Source organism: Danio rerio, chromosome 20, assembly GCF_052040795.2.
Source record: "Danio rerio strain M-AB ecotype USA chromosome 20, GRCz13ab, whole genome shotgun sequence".
Classification (NCBI taxonomy): Eukaryota; Metazoa; Chordata; class Actinopteri; order Cypriniformes; family Danionidae; genus Danio; species Danio rerio.
In genome coordinates, this window is record NC_141040.1 from 27,964,821 (window position 1) to 27,982,500 (window position 17,680).

The window sequence follows — 17,680 nt, forward strand, 5'->3', positions numbered from 1 at the left end:
CATATTCGCTGAGAAATAGATAAAAATATTAATTTTTAAATAGGGGTGTACTCAATTCTGCTGAGCACCGTATGCCACTTTAAGTTATTGGGTTGTCCTTTTTTGCACTTTCTGAGTAGGTGAATGCAACGGGGGCACAATTATAACACTTAAAAAAATGCATAAATAATTTTCATTTTGTAGGGTTTATTTACTGCAAAATAAGTTTGCATGAGTGCGCTTGTGTATGACCTCAAAGTACTGCTTTAATATTCTCTCTGCCGTGAACTGTTGTTATCGTTTTGCCTTCAGACACCTCAAAAACATCTCAGAACAAAACAAAAAACAAAAAAAAAACAGTCTTATTCTGCAAGCCACACTGCAAGTGATCAACCAATAAGAGGTTTGTTCCAGAACCCACCGCCGGTGCACGGTGCTGATTTGGTAAAGACGAGACCGATTTACTGTACATTGGAGACAGGAAGTGGTCATGCCACCCCTGCTGCTCCCGCCCACCTCACCACCCTCCCCCTTGCCACCTGTGCGAGTCTCACAGGATGCACACACACACACACACACACGCACGCACACACACACGCACACACACACACACACACACACATACACACATACGTACACGCACACATACGCGCACGCGCACACACACACACACACACACACACACACACACACACACACACACACACACACACACACACACACACACACACCTCCAGCTGCAAGAGTAAAACCGCATATGATACTTGTTTTTATTCATTCACACCTCACTGGCCCACAAATCCTTAATTTACTCTAGAGAGCGTAACATGTTTTTTTTAGACGGTAAACTGTTGTTTTTGAGCTTACTAAGGAGATTATTGTATTGGTGTCATGATGATGACGCAAAAATAATACAATTATAATTGAATAAATGAATGAATGAGTGCAGTCTTTAACTTTTGTAGATAAAAAAGGATCTACCTAAAGAAAGAAAGAAAGAAATGGTTATCAAATGTAAATGTTTTAGGGTTTCATTAGTTAAAATGCTTACTGAAATTAGTTAATGAGCGATGATTAGGTCTATAAAATAATATTTGTATTAATAATAAAATAATAATAATGTTCATTTAATTCAAGTTTATTTGTATAGCTCTTTTCACAATAATTATTTTTTCAAAGCAGATTTACGAAATTGCATTACAACTGCATTATTGCATCACAATCAAAATCAGAAAGTTGATAGTTGTGTATAGTGTAGACATTAAAAATTCATTTAACTTAACCTATTAATAGCGGTTACTATTAAACAACTATTTTAAAGAGACAGAAAAAGGTGTAACAAAAAACATATTTATATTTTTAAACAAATTATCCAAATGATCCATAATCATTTAAAATTATTATTTTAGATACAAAGCTACAATTATAACAAACAATCTAGAACAAGTTTTATGAATGTGAAAACGTGACTGTTTTAATTCTTAGAAAGTATTGCATTGTATAAGTGTTGTATAATTTATTGTTAAAAATAATTTATTTATATTTTGAAAAAATGGTAAAAAGAAAAAGTATAACAAATGTACAATATTTTCGTTGCTGTTTTTAAAGTAATTAATAATTATTTTGAACTTTTAATAGTAAGGCTAATACTAGTACTACTAAATTACATTCAAGTCATATTTGTGCACAACTGTGTGCAATAATTAACATAATCTTTATTAACAAATAAGAAATAAAAATTGCATTTAATTTTGCATGATTTAGTGCTGCATAATCTCTCTTGCTCTCTAATCCTAGGCACATTGTTATTATTAGTCAGTACTTAAAACACAACTACACTGTAACATAATGCAATAATGAGTAACCAATAATTTACTTAACAAGAAAAACACATTTGAATCAACCAAGAAATTAATCAATAAATATGAATTACTTTGAGATAAATGTTGTAATAAAATTTTTTTTACAAAGAATAACTCTTCAGGTTGAACTTCACCAGTTAGTGATCCTTGACTTATTTAGGTAAAAAAAAACTGTCATTAAAACTAGCTACAAAAGACTGATCTCCCATACAAATCATTTTTTAAACTTCCACTTCTAATGTTAATTTGCAAATTTAACAAACTTAAATTCCAAATACGTAAATATTTTTAGACAAAATCTGAAATGAACATTATATAAAAACCTCCAAAAACAGTGACGAAAGCAGTGAGTAACAATGAAAGGTTAATCCATCCACCACTCCTCTAGAGTGTTAGACACCGCTGACTTGTTTGCTCTGACCTCTGCTGAAAGATGATTATTTATTCATGATTATTCATACAAGCATTCATCATCCACAGATGTTTCCAATAGACTGTGGTGTAAAACAGCCTCCACGTGCACAATGGGACGGTTTTGTTCTTCATTCTGAAATGCAGAGCAATACAAATAAATCTGTCCAGGAGGAATTATGACCTTTGCCAGATCTAGCGTTCTCTCCAAATGCACTGTGCCAGCTGAGTCGCTCTGGCAGACGGAAAACAAGTGGCCATGCAGAGGTCACCAAACTTCCCATTTCCTGTCTCTCCATAAAGCAATGATCTCACCCACTTAACAGGAATCCGCTGATTGTTTGAAATACCTTCCACTTTTGTGGACACAAGTCACTTTTTCCCCATCTAAAAAAAAGGAGGGCGAGAAATAGTAGAAGGGGAAAGAATGACCTTGGCAGGAGGTTTAGTATCTAGTTCGTTCAGGCTCTCGGCCGACATTGTTTTAAATTACTGCTGTCCCATATGGAGTAATGGATAAAAACAGTGAGAGAGAAGAGGTCAAAAACATCCACATTTTTCTGCAAGTTATGGTTGGCTGCGAATCTGAGGAATCTGAAAATGAAGTTGCCAAGGTACAGGAACTGTCTCTTGTTTTTTCAATCCACCTCAAAAGCATTTCTCTGACGAAGAGTGTGAAGCGGAGGTTTTGACAGCATAGCTGTGGTATGTTCACCTGGGATAAGCCTCGACAGAGCATTCAATGACGCACTTATGAGCAAAGAAAAAACTTCTACACTTAATAATCTGAATTCTACTGGCACAGATAGTTAGGCATAATTGCCAACTTGTAAGGTGCATTACTAGAATAGGATGATGGTAAACACAGAAGCAAAAAAGGGTCAAAAAAGGGAATTTGTCTCTTTTTGACAAAAACGCGTCTGACTGATTAAATGTGCTAACATGGGCATAAAGTTGATTAAACCTTATGGGCTCAGATGGGAAACTATTTTCATTTTTGATTTGATCACATAAATGTTTCACTGGGCTCTAAGCATAAGTCTGAAAAGTACAACAACGCAGAATGTCACAGTTGATTTATTAAGCAATTAATTAAAATTTCATTGGAGAACTAAAAATGTGAAAATAATATGCAAGCTGCAAAATTGTATCATGTATAAAGTTTGTGCTTAAAGTTTTTGGCTTAGTCCCTTTATTAATCAGGGGTCGCCACAGTGGAATGAACCGCCAACTTATGCAGCATATGTTTTATGCAGCGGATGCCCTTCCAGCAGCAACCCATCACTGGGAAACATCCATACACACTCATTCACACACATACACTACGGTCAATTTAGCTTATTCAATTCACCTATACCACATGTCTTTAGACTTGTAGGGGAAACCGGAGCACCCACGCCAACACGGAGAGAACATGCAAACTCCATACAGAAATGCCGACTGACCTAGCCGAGGCTCGAACCAGCGACCTTCTTGCTTTGTGGCGATCGTGCTACCCACTGCGCCACCATGAAGCTGCTTGTGAATAAAGTAACGACTTTAATTAGTAGGACAAGTTTTTTCAATTATTAAAATCATTTTTTAACAAGGGGCTGCACATTGGCACAGTGGGTAGCATGATCGCCTCACAGCAAGGAGATCACTGGTTCGAGTCCCAGCTGGGTCCGTTGGCATTTCTGTGTGGAATTGGCAGGTTCTCCCTGTGTTCGTGTGGGTTTTCTCCGAGTGCTCCAGTTTCCCCCACAGTCCAAAGACATGTGCTATTGGTGAATTGAATAAGCTAAATTGACCGTAGTGTGTGAGTGTGAATGAAGTGTGTATGGATGTTTCCCATGGGTTACAGTTAGAGGGGCATCCACTGCCCAAAACATATGCTGGATAAGTTGGCGTTTCATTGCGCTGTGGTGACCCCAGATTAATAAAGGGACTAAGTTAAAAAGAAAATGAATGAATGAACTTTTTAACAAATTAAAAAAAAATATAGAATCCAAATAAATAAATAAAAGCAGAAAAAAAATTAATTTAGGAAAAAAACTAAAACAGATTCCTCATAGCTTTATAGAGTAATGTTGGAGTAGGAAATTCAGCATGCAACATTTATAGAAACATTCACATTTCTCCTAGAATGCTCTATTTTTATATATATGCTAAAATATGCAGGAAAGCATTCAACATCATGAATCCTGACAGATGGAGGAAAGATGAAAAAACAAAAAAAAAAAACTAAACTAACAAACACATTTTCCAGCCTGGGTGGAACGAGTGTGTGTTAGTGTGTGTTAGTGTGTGTGTGTGTGTGTGTGTGTGTATGCACATGTGCTTTTTCTAAGTTTTATGGTACAGTGTGTAGGTTATATTTAGACCAAGCATCAATATTGACACGGCACACTGCATATATGACTCATCCGTACCGACACAAAACCAGTGACACCCCTGCCCTCCCGCGCAGCTTTCCTTCATCTTATTGTGGTGTGAAACCATGTTCACTTCTTTGTGTGTGTTTCAGTTAAAGTGCTTCCACATGATGTATATGTGAATGTCTATATATGATTGCATATATGTGTGTGTGTATAATTGCCTGAGGCTCTGCCTGGCCCACATTCACTTGGAGTGGCTGTTTGCAGGCGGTAAAGACACTCCTGCCTGCTTTACTCAGGTCACTGATTGCCTGTTTGTCGTTTCTGGAGAGAGCAATGGTGAAGTACTCTCAGCTTAAGGCTTCAGAGCAGCCGAGCATTGATAAGGTGGCCTGGAGATTTCTGCAGACAGCAGCACATCAGCACATGAATAATGCTCAGCGTTTAAGAGTGTGAGAAAGAGAGGGAGAGATGCACACAGAGATTCAGTGACAAGCCAATTGCTGTGTACTGTTCACTGCATACTGGCCAGAGGATATGTGGAGAGGTTAACTGTGCTTGACTATGTTAGCTCATTGGAAATGAAATGCAATGCTAAACATGAAGTAAAAATTATAGTGGGCGCCACTGCTTTCAGTTGAGCTCTAAATCAGCATTTCACATTATTTTATATGACACCAAATACTGGAGTAACATTTTTTTAAAATATTAAAAAAAGTACTCATAAATTGCAATAATATCTCCACAATGTTAATAGTTATACTATATTTATTTATTATATATTGGATATTATTATTGTTGTTTTTAAAAGTAGTTTAGCATATCGTTTAACTTTCAACAGTTACACTACCGGTCAAAAGTTTGGGGTCATTAGGGTTTTTAAACGTTTTAATATAAACATATCCTGCTCACCAAGGCTGCATTTATTTAATTAAAACTATAGTATGAATTGTAAAAAAGTATTGCACTACAAAATAATTGTTCAAATGTAGTTTATGATTTAATTTATTCAGTTATTCCCGTGATTAGATGATTTTTTTTTTTGCTTTAGAGTTACTTCAGTCTCCAGTGACATGATCCTTCAAAAATCACTCTAATATTAATACATTTTATTAAAATTTATTAATAATATTAATTATTATTATTATTCATTCATTCTTTTTTTTTGCGGCTTATTAATCTGGGGTCACCACAGCGGAATGAACCGCCAACTTATCCAGCATTTGTTTTATGCAGCGGATGCCCTTCCAACCACAATCCATCACTGGGAAACAAACACACATACACTATAGACAATTTAGCTTTCCCAATTCACCTATAGCACATGATTTTTGGAATTGTTAACAAAGTTTCTATGTTTTGTGGCATGAGACGATAACAGTTTTTAAGGTATACCATGATTTGGGAAATCAAGGTTTTAAAACCACCAAAATTTTCTGTTATACCGCTCCTATGGTATATGTCTTTTTTTTAAGAGGACAACGGTATCTTTAGCTGAAAAGACATCCAAATATGACATTTTAAATTGTAAATAAATCTGTGGCTTTGAGACTAATGAAGACAGCAGAAGTCAAAGATTTTACTTTTTTTTACCCTAACAATTAAAAAGAACATGCTTCAGAGCTGTATTCACAATACCGTGAAACCATGATATTTGTGTCCAAGGTTATCATACCATCAAAATCATGTACCGGTCCTAGCCTAGTGTCAACAAGTGTTTTCAGTTTATTTTCACTTGTGAATTGCATTATTGACCTTGATCTCTGCTCTGTTTACCTATTATGTTAAAAATTCAACTCTACGGTTAAACAAAGTGACTTTTATTGACATTTTAGTAGTTTAAAACCATATAATGTATAAGAAATAAAAGATAAAGAGTTCAGATACAAAAACCTTTAAGTGTCGTCTGAAATTTTCCTCTAAAATTAGCTTTTTCTCAGCCTCCTGTTTTTATGTTCAGTTATTTCATATTAAAGGCAATGAAAATAACCTATTCTTTGCACTTAGGGTAAAATTACTGAAACTACACACAACAACCTGAGAAAAAAGCTAATTTTAGATGAAAATTTCAGATGGCACTTAGAGTTTTTTGCATCTAATCTCTTCATATAGAGAAATAAGTCAGTAAACTAACAACAAAAAACTGGCAGTTTATTATATAAGGTTTTTGTACCATAATTTAAAACACTTTTTACATTAAACTAATGAAAAAAGTTAATAAAACTTTTTCTAACTTTTCAAGATTAACAATTGTTGGAGGACAGATTAAGGTCCCATAATGCAATTTAAAAGCACCAATAAACAAGAAAAAATTAAAACCTGGATCACAAAACAGAAAACGAATGAATATTTTATGATTATAGAATTTTATGAATGAACTTTATGAATATCTTTACAGTGTTACAACAATAAGTAACCTAAACTTTAATTAAAACCCGTTCTCAGTCAAAATCCCTTAATATTACATATGACTGCTGAGCAAAATAATTGGACTTATGACATGTCATTAGACTCCATCAGCTTAAATTTAAGCCAGACTTTGTCTAGTACTGATAGAGTGCATAAACTTCTGGGTATCTCTTTTTTACTTATGAAATTATATCAATATAGACCTCTTCTCGCATTCCACAGTGTCTTTTGTATATAAGCATGCCTCCAATGATCTGAAGTATTTGAAGGCTGCCAATTGGACCTTACTGCTATAATGGTAGCAAGCCACATGTTGTTGGAACTATCAGCTCTATTGTTCGTGAGTCAGCACAGTGTGATCTGAACATTGAGTGTAACTGCAGGACAGACTGAGTCACCCTCACTGAACCTTCTATTGCTTAAACTCCCACTCCAAAAGGAGCGCAGAGGAGATAAAGAGTACAGAGACATTTCTGGCGGATGGAGAACGTGAGAATGAATGAGTAAAAAAACAGTTACATGAATGAAGTACAGTGGAGTAACCAAACACATGTGAAAGATGGAAAAGCGGGGTGGTGAGTGTTGGTCTGCAGATCTCCAGGCTTCTCCAGTTGCAGAGCACATGTGACTCAGCAGCTGCAGGCATGAATATTCTGACAGGGAGGGATGACAGATCCAAATTTAACCGCAGAACAAATACACACAGTCCCCCACGCGCACAGGACCAGCCATCCAGAGAAAGCTCCATGAGGAGATGTGTTTAGCTTTAGAAAGATGGTTTGTGTGAAAACAGAAGTTGGATAAAGGTGTTTTGTACAGCAAAAATGGGACCAGTGTTCAAATTAGAACCTAACATCAATATTTACATGGAAACAGGTCTTTTTTACCGCATTTGTTCAACCTGTACAGTAAAAAAATATATACATTTTGTAAAGATCTAAAGGTATGCAATTTTCATTTAATAGTTACAAAATTTATCAGCGTTATTTATCAGAGTTAAAATTTATCAGAGTACACTATTTTGGTAAAACTTTTATTTTTATTTTGATGGTCTCTAACACATTTTGTTGAATTGAAGTTACATTGCATCTACATGCCTACTAATTCTTATTACATTATAAGTAGACTGATAGGTTGTGGTTAGTGTAAGTTGACATGTACTTGCTAAGTTTCTTATAGTGAGTTAAATACCTGTTGAAAGAGCAGTTTTAACAGATATTAAGCAGACAGTCTACTAATACTTAAATGAGAATTAATTGGCATGTAGCTGCAATGCAAATTTTAGTCAACAAAATGTGCAATAGTGACCATCAAAATAATGTGATACTATTATTTTTTGTGTGCTGTTTATAGGAATATTTGATTTACTTATTCAAGGTATTGGTCGTTAAACCTGTACTTGGAGATTGTTTGCTAACATGTTTACCTTGTTTTTCACTGCATAAAGGTGCTTCATAAAAGCCAAAAAGTGTTGTGCAATTCGACAAAAATATCTAATTGCTATTTGTCTGACTGAATTACAAGTTGATTTATGATTTAACCCTTTAACTACCCCACCAAGAAAAAAAATCTTAACTCCTAATGCCGCTATTTAACACAGCGATATCAATACAGCGCATAATTTCTAAAATATTAGCCTCTACCAAATAATTGTCAGATTGATATATCTGTTTAAAAGTAACAGAATTAATACATATACTATGACAAATCTGAAAATATGAAGTGTAAGAACAATTTTGTTTAAAAAATATTCAAAATAAACCTTTTTTTTTGAAGTATGCCATAAAATATTTTATATTCTCATTAAACCTGTTTTGTTGTTGTTGTTTTTTATATTAAAACCAAAATCAAATGTAGAAGAGAAACAGGATTATGTTTGATTTGTTTTGTAAACCAACAATTAACTATCTATATAAACATGCATTAACATAACAGCTAATAACAATGAAACAGGTAATCAAGACAACACTAGAATACTGTCTAATATTACAACTGTTTTCTATCTAAACAGATAGATACAGATTGAGACAGATAGATAGTAATGCTCAAATTTCAGAGGTCTTATTTTGGTAACACTTTAGAGCAGTGGTCACCAAACTTGTTCCTCGAGGGCCGGTGTCCTGCAGATTTTAGTTCCAACCCTAATCAAACACACCTGAACAAGCTAATCAAGGTCTTACTAGGTATACTTGAAACATCCAGGCAGGTGTGTTGAGGTAAATTGGAGCTAAATCCTGCAGGGACACCGGCCCTCCAGGACTAGGATTGGTGACCCCTGCTTTAGAGTAAAGGTGTATTAGTAAATACATTCATTAACATGAACAATGAAATATAAATTTATTACAGCTTTTATTTGTCTTTGTTAATGTTAGCTAATGAAAGTAAATTCATTATTTAATTTTAACTAATGTTTACAAGCAAAAATGTGAATTTTAATAATTAGTAAATGTTGAATTATGATTTATAAATAATTTATAAATATTGTTTATTATTAGATAATGTATGTACATATTAACATAGTAAATAATACCATTAATTAATACAACATTATTGTAAAGTTATTGTATAAATAAGCAGGTCTTTGATCCACAGGCCCATGAAAAACAAGGTTATTCCGGTTTAGAAAGACATAAGGATGGGTAGATGATGACAGATGTACATTTTAAAGTAAATAATCTGCTGAAGGTGTGACTCAGTTGGACATGTGAATGCATGATTTCTGCCACAGCATTTTAGACTCACACTTTCTTAAACCAAAACTATTTGTGAAATAGATTTGAAATATATCCTACCAGTCAAATCTTTGGAAACAAAGTTATTTCATGTTTTTGATGTTTTATTTTTTGGCTCTTCTGCTCACCATGACTGTGTTTATTCGATTAAAATATAATGAAAGCAGTATTGTGAAATGTTTCAATTTCAAAAAACTTGAACAATTATTAATAAGCACAAATAATTATTGCAAATCATAATTTTAGAATGATTTGTGAAGTATCAAGTGACACTGAACACTGGAGAATTTATACAGAAAATTCTGCTTTGAATCACAGAAATAAACAACATTTGAAATGTATTTTTAATTAAAATAACATTTTAAAATACTCTTTTTTGTTGTATTTCTGATTAAATAAACATAGCCTTGGTGAAAGCAAAGGACTTAAGAAAATAGTAACAAAACTTTTGATCATTTTTACATGGGTTTGCCATCTACTCATAGATTCAAGTCAGGATGTTGAAAAAATTAATTAGAATTACATCAGTCATGTAATTCACGACACACAATCCAAAAATCTAAATCCTGCTGAGCAACACACTCAAACTGTGAAACCAAACTTGCCGTAAATTGAAACAGCACAGTTTCACAATGCCAAAGAACTCTGCGATATAAATACCAGCCACAGAAACAGCAAAACTAACAAAAGACTGCAAATGATGTGCTCTGTAAACAAGACTGACAGTTGAGTAAACTATGACACTTATCAACTTCATCTAAAGCAAAAATACATAAAGTTGCATTTTAAACCGCATTAATACTCAGACAGGTATGGCAGGTTTCCATTTTCGCCTGATATAAAATAATACTAAAACCACATTTTACATGGCCACGAAATTAAATTAGGTTTAAAAAAAAGTTTATAGGTACTTGAATATAAATGTTAAATTTCACACTGCTCTCAGTCCAATGTTATTGCTGTTCAAAGCATTTAACCATGGAGAGACATTAGTAAAATTCTAAATCAAAGTTAACACAGCTGTTTACCTGGATTAATGAAACCCTGCTCCAAATTATGCAAGCACACTATTAGCGGTGCCCACAGTTCCATATATTGCTGGCTGAATAGACTTTTCAATAATAGCAATGATATGGGTTTTTGCACTGGTGAGTAACTGGAACTCATAGGAACTAACCACCATGTGACGCAAATTAGCCAGAACACAAACCATCAGACAAAATTAACGGGTAAATAACATACGTTTTCTGTATCCTTAGGTCTTTTAATACTTAAGTAGTACACTGATGTTTAGTATTCACTCAATCAACATACAGTAGACTCATGTCAGTATTGTTCCTTCCTACTCCACCGGATTAGTCCCTGCACTGAAGTAGGAGCAATATTACTTCCTCCAAATTGCATTACTAAAACAAAAACATTCCTTGTCCCTATAATGCGAACATGCCAAAAGGCTGGAATTCCACCTATAGTTCTAGGAACTGAGAAAAATTCCTTCAGTGTACCAACACTTGTACCAATTAGTGACACTGCAAAAATGCAAATAAGAACCTAGAGTTTAAATATGTACAGCGTGAAACAACAGAACATGAAGGCTGCTTAAACACATTTATTCAGAACTCTTTGATTTACAGAAAGTTAAAACAAGCTGCATTTATTTCAAACAGACATATTTAGTAAATGTGTTTGCTGTGGATTACTGTCAATTTTATACTTAGTAATAGTAAGTATTCCGTTAAAAAAACAAAAGCTAGTGTTCATTGAGAAAATGCTCAATATGAAAGAGAGCAGAACGGGAGAGGTTTACTACAGTATATCTGTGAGAGAGGCTGACAGTATCAAAACAGCAGCTGTGCTGTGTGTTTACTGCATGCTCAAAGCTGACGCCGCCAAGAGGAAGCATCGAAAATCCAACAGACGCACGTCATCCATTAATAACTACACACATAAATCCCTCGATTCAAGCTTAAAACAGAACTCCCACGAAGAAAGAGTTTAAAAAGCAATGATCCAAACGTGACGGTAATTGTGTTAATTCAGCGCTCCGAGAGGAATTCTCTTTCAGCTCGCTGCTGTGGGCCAGAGAGACTGTTGACTGTTACGGAATTCCTGGTGTGGTTTTTATGGGCTTCCATTGAGTCGAACGCTTCCACTATTCCACCCATAAACTTCCTGCTCGTTTGCGCTTGTTGTTTTTAACTGGAGCTCAATTCAGGCCAGATGTGGACCAGCCTGTCAATCTTTTTTATTTATTTGTTTATTTGAATTTCAGCACCGATTTAGAGCACTTGAAGACAGGGTGGACAAGCAGAGAACTGATTTATATGAACGAACAGGTAGGCAATCCCCAGCCCAAAAAATCACGGAATTAAACAGTCCAATTGGCATTTGGCCTGTGGCAACAGCCTGTAAGATTTGCCTTGATAAGAGCGAACACACAGAGAGATTCCCTCTACTGTCTGCCATTATCGACACGCTCACTGCACAGCAGAGACTGATGATGCCAATCACTCACTGCCACACTAAATGCCATGTGAGAACAGAAAAAATGTCCTGTATGAGTTCAAATGGCTCAACTCGCTTTCTCCTCCTTCTCTCTCTTTTCCTTTTTCTCCCTCTCAGAGGCTGGAACTCGGTCAAACATGCCTTAGTGCTGACGTGGGACGGCTATGGGAACATGTTTTCATACCCAAGGCTCTTATTCTCTGCATAGAGCTTTACTGGTGGGCTTATTCAAACAAGAGAGAGTGAAGAAATGCTAAAACTTGAAAAAACTAAAATGTACCAGAACAGCGCCATTTAAGAACTGTGATGCATGAGTGTTTAAAACACATTTAATCTGAAATCAATCAATAGGCATTTATGAGGCTGATGTAAAATATCCGTTTATTTTCCTACTCTAGTCAGTCAATGTCATCTGTAAACTTCAACGACAATGGGAGAGGTTGTTTGGATAAATTGTTCTTAATACCAGTTTATGAATCATCAGTACGAGAACGCCTGAACAAAAAGCTTCTGATCTTGAATAGAGCATATTTATCAATTGATGAAGCTGATTAAATCTTAATAATAAAAATATTTCTCTACATTCAACTGATGAATAATTCATTCTAATTCAAAATCTGTCATGAATTTGACTGATCAGTAGTAAGCAAGGCAGCAAATCATGAGAGAACAACTTTCAGAAAGAACATGCTCAGGGTACAATATCAGTAATGAAGAGGGAGTTTAATGAAGCTATTAATTGTATTGCAGTCTCACTCAGGTCAGACAGACTCATCCTCCCTGATAATGAGTGCTGACTATTTTTTTTTTCTTGCACTATACCTTTCTTTCCTTGTTAAAAAACGTACACCTTATCAATTTTAAAAGGAAAGCTTCAATTACATTGGGGATATTTATGTGTGGTGATTTAAAATGAATTTTACAAACTGAGGTCTGGGAAAAGGAATCCTTTAACATTTTAAGAAAAGTATATAAATAAATAAGTGATTTAATTAAATAGTGAAAATAGGGGGAAATTACATCATTCATAATGATATAAATAATCAAGAAATAATCAAATAGATTAAAAATAGACTCGTTTAAGCTACAATGTAAAAAAATCCTGGTTGTCTGAAATGTTTAAGCTGAATCAAATTAACCTTATGAGTCCATTGAACTTATAATATGTTAAACTGACTTAAAACAGCTTGTGTAACTAATCAAATAAGGTTAGAACATAAGTAACGTAGTATAATAAGTTACAATGACTTAAAAACATATGCTGTCAGGACTAATTGATCATATAATTTTTACAGTGCAGGATTTACCCATTTGTCAGCAAGAAAATATTGACCTTAAATTCACAAAAAAAGTTATCACTTATTTCAGTGGACCCCCTGGGACAGTCGCAAGACAATGACAGGGGGTCGCTTGGTGATTTCTAAAAGTCAAATAAATTTTATTAAACTATTAGAAGTACCATATTTAATCTATAACCCACAGAAGATAAAAATAGTAGTTTTTAATATAAAAAAACAACAATGTGTAAATGAAAAGTCATCAGCCTTTCAATAATTTTTTCATAGGATTGGTGTGTTTACGTTAGGTTAACAGCACGGCAATAGTGTCAGCAGCAGTAGATAGATTTTATAGCACCAGGTTGAACTTTCTGACTCTTTATCGCAACCAAATACATTAAAAATAGATTCAGGCCAAAACTGAACATTGAGAATGATCTCAGATTGGCAGTCTACAAAATCAAAGCAAGACTAGACTTGCGCTGAAAACACTGTCCACCAGTCTCTTTAGTGGAGGTTAATGTTAATTGTTTAATTAAACAAATTATTAAATGACTATAAAAATGATATGGCTGTTAGACTGTTGCACTTTTTTGTCAATATGTTCATGTTTATAAGCCCTATTGTTGTGTGTGCAACGTTTGCATATTTATAACCACCTAAGAGGAATTTGGGGGCATTGTTATTTTAGGGCTCACAGGCTGAAAAGTTAGGGAACCCCTGACTTATTTGTAATTTATAACTTAAACATTAATACAGAACAGTATTTTTCATTCTGAAATAAACACCTGTTACACCGAACGACAATGGATTTTTCATTTGCCTATATATGATATTTACTAAGGTTATTTAGAACAGTAAATAAGACACTTGCATTTAAAATGCTTTCAAAGAACTCAATATTACTTTTGCAAATGTTGTGCAAACACAAAAATGACCCATTTCAGATGCACACCTTAAACAGCAGAACAATACAGCACAATGCATATTATGGTCACATCTGATTAGTCTTGCTAAATTCAGCCTGATTCAGTTTGCACTATTTACTTTGCACTCCAGCACCCACAGAGCTTCCTTCCACAGGCACAAAGGAAGATGTTATTCAGGCAAAATGACATCCTCAGTCACCATGCACTTCCATTGTATGATGCAAAAAGATGCAATGATAGTGAATGGTGACTGAATCTATCATTCCACCTAACATCTTCTTTTGTGCTTCACGGGAGAAAGAAAGTCTAATAGGGTTGGAGCAACACGAGTAAATGATGACAGAATGTGGATCATTTGAAAGATCTATCCCTTTAAGGCATCAACTGATGACAAATGCATAACTGTGATCTCCATCGGGGGAGGGACAGCGGGCTTCAACGCATGAGACTGTAAAAATAACAATGGCGTCATATCTGCAAGATTATGCACAGATTTACCAACCTGATTTTTTGTTATTTTAAACAAAACAATAACGTGTATTTTGTTAGTTATGGATCGCTACAGACTACCTTAAAGCCTGAAAAGGGGGAGGGGGCAATGTAAACAGTTTCATAAAAGGAACAAGTGCTTAAAACAGATGATATGAGTAAGCTATTATGGCAATGAGAAGTTAATGTATTGCTGTTATGCTTAGCGATACCGCTGCTGGTTGAACAGTTCAGTCTGTCATGTATCTGGGGCAAAGGAAAAATATCCTGGATGGTTCAGTAGCGCGGCAGACAAAGGAATGCACGCGCAGCTCAAACTGCTGCATCACCTCATTTCTAATGCCCTCATAACATCGATTCATTCAGACGCCCGTCAGCGCATTCGCTGAAGAACGGCAATTAATTAATCGAATTTACTAACCCTGTTGGAAAAAACCTAACCAAAAAGCGGGAAAATGTATAAATATATTCACATATAGAGTTATTGTAAATGATTTCCAGCACGAAAACGTATTCTATAAACACAAACACCGACGCACTCATTGTCACAAATAGCCATTTGATAATTAAAAACTGATATATTGATAGAGAGAAACTATCTTTTCTTTATCAAATAGCTTTGTTATGTCAATATGTGATTTAGTCGTATTTATATTTTATAAATAAAATATATTTATACTATATAAATATGTGAATAAGCATGCCAAGTCATTCATATCACTTTAAAACCAATCCAAAAACATAAGAGATATAAAGAACGGACAAAATAGATAAATTAAATTCTACGTGTGCCTTTAGGGACTTTATAATGTCATAGCCTACATGTAACATTACGTTAACATTTTAAATCAGATTTACCTAAAAAAAAAATCCTCAACAAAAAGAGTGGAAAACAAAATGCGTAAGGATAGGATGCAGGTAACAACGCATTCCCGAGTCCTCGAGCCCGCATGTACCTCTAGCTGGTGTCCGTTACTATTAGTCATCTTATTCAACGCGGAACTTCACATGGTAATGCGAAACACCTGCATCACCGAGGGAAGTTCATCGGTGTTATATGAAGACTGGAGATCCCGCATTCCAGCGGTCCCTCGTTCCTTTAAATGGTAGTCGAGAGGTTTGCATTGGCTGCTGAACCAAATAAGGCTCGCCGTCCCTTACACAGCAAATATTCTGCTGATTTTATGGGGATTAATCGGCGTGTGTAATGCAATGGCTGTGGTTTACATCAGAGATGTGCTGAGCAGAACAAAGACAGCTTGCTTCCCATTTTTACAACCTACTGCAGTAAGCACATTTTCCTACTAGCCGAGTATTTTTATCAGATGGCTCATTGCGATGAGCTGATATACAGTCTTCTGATTAAAAAACACACGTGCATATTTTAAAAACGCATTAGCCAATATTTGTAAGCAATATTGAGAATCTACTAATGTATAAACGCCGTTATTTATATTAATTATGATTTATAAAACAAAAACTAATCCCGCTTTATTTCTTAACTCATCCATTCATTGGGAAGTAGGCGGGAATCTACACCGGGGGTCTCTCCTCCGTTGTTATGATCGGTCAAGGCCGACTGACAACTTCTTTTCTTTAAGGGAAAACAAGCCATGCCTGACCCCTCCTCCTCCTCCCCCCGGGATCGCAGCGCATCCCACTACTAGCAAACACACTCAAACTATTGTCACCGCTGCACAACAGGATGTGGTAACCTTACGTTTAAAAGGGAGTGTGTTTTCAGCTCAGCTAAAGCCATGCGGTCTATTTTCCCCCCTTCCTTTGATATTTGCCTACATATTGTGACACAAAGCCTCCGAGCGCCTGGCGAGCTGTGAGATAGCCCACTCAAAAACACAAGTTTGCCGCTCCGATTCCATTCACGACAGATGAATCACGCGTCTAGAGAGAAATAACCATGCAACTCACCTTCAGCCTAGTCTTTTCTTTTCCTTGTGATCCAGCCCTATTGTCCGTTTAGCAAATAATGTATTTTTTTCACATGATGACTTCCTTGCAGACTCCTAAAGCCCCCGGGCTGCAGGGAGATCACGTTTTGCGGTGCACTCGTTTAATATTTCGTTTTGCGTTTACGAGGAAAAATGCGCGTTTATGCTTGAAATAGTGTGTCTAAAATGTGTGTGAATGTGTGTGTGCTGATCTCTGCAGCGTGCGGCTCCGTCTCCTCTGTTTGTTACACTCGAATGAAACGCCTACTCTCAATCGCTACATTGTTGACATTCGCGCACTGACGTCATCCCATCCCTCATTCACAACATGGAGCGCTGCGCATTGCGTTGCTGCCTCCAGTGGCAGGGCTTCTTACTCCAAATATGTGCGCAGCCGCGGTTCGCGAATTAGAGTAGCGGGGGGACGAGCACAAGCAGGCGGTGTGTGTGTGTGTGTGTGCTTCACGAGGACAGGCTGATCCCAGAGCGGGAATGGGACCCAATACACTTAAAAGACTTCCAAGGAGAAAAATATTATGCAGGCTAAAGCTGAGTCGTGGTTTAAATGCGAGAGTTGAATTGTGACCTGCTCGTTACGAATATTCACTTGCCTTATATATCGTTTTAATATGCATTCATTTAACTTATTTAAATGTATTTATTATTATTATTATTATTATTATTATTATTATTATTACATATTTGCATGATGTCTAGTTTTGAAAGCTAATTTTATGTACACGGATACCTTACTTGTGATTTCTTGTTAGGGGTTTTGTAA

The 17,680-nt window shown here is 35.6% G+C and overlaps 1 protein-coding gene across 2 annotated transcripts in view; it reads right to left on the reverse strand.

Moving 5' to 3' along the window:
• The window catches only part of bach2b (BACH transcriptional regulator 2b), a 147,522-nt gene extending 130,366 nt beyond the window's left edge, over window positions 1-17,156 (reverse strand). For both annotated transcript variants that reach the window (XM_087298216.1, XM_087298217.1), the window contains exon 1: window positions 16,880-17,156. The gene's annotated coding sequence lies outside the window, so the exon portion shown is untranslated. The remainder of the gene's footprint in view (window positions 1-16,879) is intronic.
• Window positions 17,157-17,680: the final 524 nt, after the last annotated feature.